Genomic DNA, 4494 nt, shown 5'->3' on the forward strand with positions numbered 1-4494 from the left:
CGATCATAATTTTTTGCACAAACACTTCAGTGCTGTGGGAATCGTTTGTTTCCCAATTCCTAGTTTATGCAACTCCCTTCCAAAAACATGATTGGAGCCGAACCATCACAGTGACAAAAAGGAGTCATGAGCTAGGAAGATGCGAGAAGAGCTCCAGCAACAAATTGAAACTACTCTTCACCAGAAGAATGCAGATCTCCAAACAAGGGCCAAACGGGCCAAGAGCCAATCTACCGCGAGAAGATCATGCAGAGTCTAGCCATCCATCCGTCAGAGGGGCAGAACGGAACCAAGACTGAGGCAGCCACCTACAGAATATCCCGCTTGATGGTCAACCAGTGTTCATTCTTATTTCATTTCTTTGGGTTCGTCTTTTTGGATTATAGTATTTAAAGTACACATTAAACGCAATGCTATCCAAAGGTGAATGGTAGTTATTTTTTAAAAAATATCTTTAATTTTTCCTTTCTTTTCATTCTTACTCCTCATCCTCCTCCTCCATGATTACAGTTTTATTTTTCTGCTTATTGTCTTGCATCAGTATTCGTATGAAAAAAAAATATAATTTATCCACTTTAATACGGCGACTCCCTGAAAAGAATTCCTGGCTCCACCCCTTATGTTGACTGATTGCAACAAAGTCAAGGAACTCAAAGCCATTTCAATATCAGAGCTCAAGACTTGATCAGAGGCTCAACGAAGGGCATGAAAAATGAAGATCATGTTCATGGGTAGATAAAGTGGGTGAGAGCTAGAATTCTTGTACTGAAATTCTTATCCCACTTTGATTCTAAACTCTAGGTAACGAAAGGCAGTGTCAAAAACAAGACACATATTTAGTTAATACAAGACGCCTTATACGGGGTGAAAATCACTTCCAGTTAAATAGTGTGCCATTTACTCCATTTTGAAATGAGTGATTCAAAAATGGCCATGTCACTCATGTTTGGGATGCATAGTAGGAAAATATTGGGATGCACTGTAGGAAAATGTTGGGATGCACCTTACGAAAATGTTGGGATGTATTTTTACTTACAAAAATGAAGGAAATGGACTACTGTGTAACTGGAGGTGATCCTTGTCCGTCTTATACGTGCTCCTCATCATTTGAATTTGAGAATACCTTCTGGTACTCAAAAAAGTAGACGTCTTTATGACCTCTCATGGTTATCTAATTTCAGAACTAAGCAGTCCTTCATGATCTGGGATGGATACTTTTCCCTCTGCCTCTATAAATATAGGCAAGCACAGATCTATGAAGTGCTCAGTGGGGGCATCCGCCCCCACTGAAATTTTTTATTATTATATTTTACACCCTTAAATTTATACTTTTTATATTTATATCCATAAAATTTTGAAATTATCCCCGTTGAAATTGTGAAAAAACTCCTCTATATAAATTTGCCTTCCCTCGTATGAATTCCTAGATCCGTCCCTGAATAGAGGATACCTAACATTTCTTAACTTACGAGAAATAGAAAACCGAAAACCTACACTTGAGCTCTTACACAAAAACTCTCAACAATAACCAGTAGATTAGCCCACATGGAAGGTCAATCCTCCCACAAACCTCCACGGTTTGATGGAAACCATTATAATGCCTGAAAATCTAGAATGATGATTTACCTTAAGGTGTTAGATTATTGTATTTGGGATGTTGTTGATAATGATCCTCCTTTTATTTCATTTAGAATGGAAGGAGGAGAAAAAAATTGATAAAGAAAAAAGTGAATGGGATGAAGATGACTGTAAATTAGACGAGCTAAACAATAGAGAAATCTATAATCCCTGTAGACACTAAAAGTTTAGTGGGCTTTGGTTTTGACAAATGAACCTATTAAATATGGGCCTAATGTTTAATTAAGTTATTTAATTGGCTCAATCTTGGTCCACTTAAATTATTTAATTAGCCCAGCCCAGATGATTATATGAAAATATAATTATTCCTAATAAATATATTTGGAATAATTATTTTTAAAGATAATTATCATAATATAACCGGCCCGACCCAGTTATGATTTTTTTTCTTATCAGGAGAGGACACGTGTTATCATCCTATTAATCTAAGAAGCCTATAAATAGAGGCTTGGAGGAGAAAAGGGGACACAAATTCAGAATTTAGAGTTCAGAAATCCAGGGATTTAGAAATCCAGAAGAGACAAATTCAAACTCAAAAGTCCACAAATTCGGAGAAGAGTTTGGAAATTCAGACACAAAAATTCAGACTCTGCCCAAAAGTGAAGAACACCAAGCACATCAAATCATGCCGTTCTTCATCCAAAATCGACGGTAATTCAAGATCAAACTCGTGCAGCCCTTGGATCAAACCAACTAAAAAGGAGATCGAATTAGAGGACCTTTTTTTTTTTTTTTTTTTTTTTTTTTTTGTGTATAAGATATTACAAAGGATTGTATTACATCTTTCTAAATTAATAAAATATTCCATTTGCTCCATATTTTGTTTCTATTTACAGGACTACAAAATTTGTGTGTACAAATTTTTGGCATGCCCGGTGGGACATCCTTTGTCTTTCATCTCTTTCTCCTACCATCAAGTTTCTTCTCTATCAGATTTTATGGCTCCCCCTAAGACTCAGACAGACAAGAAAGCCCAAAAGAACATCACTACTACAAAGGTCGACGCCAAAGCCACCATGAAAAGTGGCAGGAAGGCCAAATTAAGTGATGGAAGTACCTTGGCGGGCCCTGTGACACGTAGCAAATCCCAGGCACTCGCGTCATCCAAACATCAGCAAGACTTGTTGAAAATCACTCCTGCACATCCGGTGAACGTGAAAACCCAATATGTCAAGAACCCTGACGTTGTTCCAGAGGAGATCCCGCCACCAGATTTACCTCATTCGTCCATGATGCTCACTCTAGTGTCAGTTCACCCCCAGAGTCACCACGTCAGACTTCAGAGCAATCAATCACTTCAAGGAACATTGACTCTCAAGGCCTATCATACTCAGATGTGGTCGCTGCTATGATGACTGGAGCTGCCACGGTGGAGGAACAACTAGCAACTATGTCTCGTGCCATTGAGACCCTCATAAAGACTGTTGAAGAAAAGGACTTGCAAATTGCTACATTGATGAACAAATTGGAAGTTTAGACCTTCGGTGAATCACCAGTACAATCTGGGTATCCTACAGCTTCCATAGCACCGCCATCTGCGAATCGTGCAACTTTCACACCACCACCGTGTGGGAATCCTACATCTTCCATAGTAGTGCCGACGGAGAATCCTAATTCTACCGCACAAGATACTCTCATGGAGGACCCCAAACAGACACCGATGACAGAATAGACGATTGGTTAAACCAATTATGCTTCGTTAGTCTCTTCATTATCTGTCGAACAATTGCAAGATATGATAACAAATACAATTCGAGCCCAATACGGAGGTGTCTCACAGAGCACTCTCATGTACTCAAAGCCCTATACAAGGAGAATCGATAGTATGAGGATGCATGTAGGATACCAACCTCCGAAGATTCAGCAATTTGACAAAAAAGGCAACCCTAAGCAACACATTGCCCATTTTGTCGAGACTTGTAACAATGCCGGAACTGATGGGGACTTACTAGTTAAACAATTTGTCCGCTCCCTTGAAGGAAACACGTTCGAGTGGTACACTGACTTAAAGTCAGAGTCATTTGATAGTTGGGACCAAATGGAACGAGAATTCTTGAATAGGTTCTATAGCACTCATTGTACTGTTAGTATGATAGAATTGACTAACACCAAGCAATGGAAGGATGAGCCTGTAGTCGACTACATTAATCGGTGGTGAGCACTCAGTCTTGACTGCAAGGACCGATTGTCAGAAATCTCTGCTGTAGAGATATGTATGCAGGGAATGCATTGGGGCCTTGTTTACATTTTCTAAGGCATAAAATCTCAGACATTCGAAGGATTGGCTACGCGTGCCCATGACATGGAGATCAGTATACAATCCCATGACGACAAAGGTCTGGTGACTATAGAACTACGCAAAGACAAGAAGGACTGGAAGAGTGACAAGTCATCAAAGATTGTTGCTAAAGATTCAATGGCTATATCAACCACCCCAATCAAGATATCTGTTAAAGATGAGAAGAAGGATGATAAAAAGCCTCGCCAGTTTCAAGAGAGGGAAAGACAACGTCATACGCTAAAGGAGTTAGAGAAGGAGGAATACCCCTTCCCTTATTCCGATGTCTCTGGCATATTGGAATGTTTACTCGAAAGTAAAGTTATAGAACTCCCTGAATGCAAACGCCCTCAAGAGATGGGATGTGTTAACAACCCAAAATACTGCAAATATCATTGTATTATCAGTTATCCAATTGAGAAGTGTTTTATTTTCAAGGAGGTGGTGATGAATCTGGCAAAATAAGGAAAAATCTTGTTGGACACAGACGAAATTGTAACTTCAAATCATACTACTGCTACTTTGACAACCTCTATCGTGGGGAGTACTCATGCTCAACCTTCTAATTCTGAGGTATA

Source organism: Cornus florida, unplaced genomic scaffold (genome assembly GCF_030987335.1).
Source record: "Cornus florida cultivar Cherokee Brave unplaced genomic scaffold, ASM3098733v1 CherokeeBrave_3.0.0_Hap2_Chr01, whole genome shotgun sequence".
NCBI classification, from domain to species: Eukaryota; Viridiplantae; Streptophyta; class Magnoliopsida; order Cornales; family Cornaceae; genus Cornus; species Cornus florida.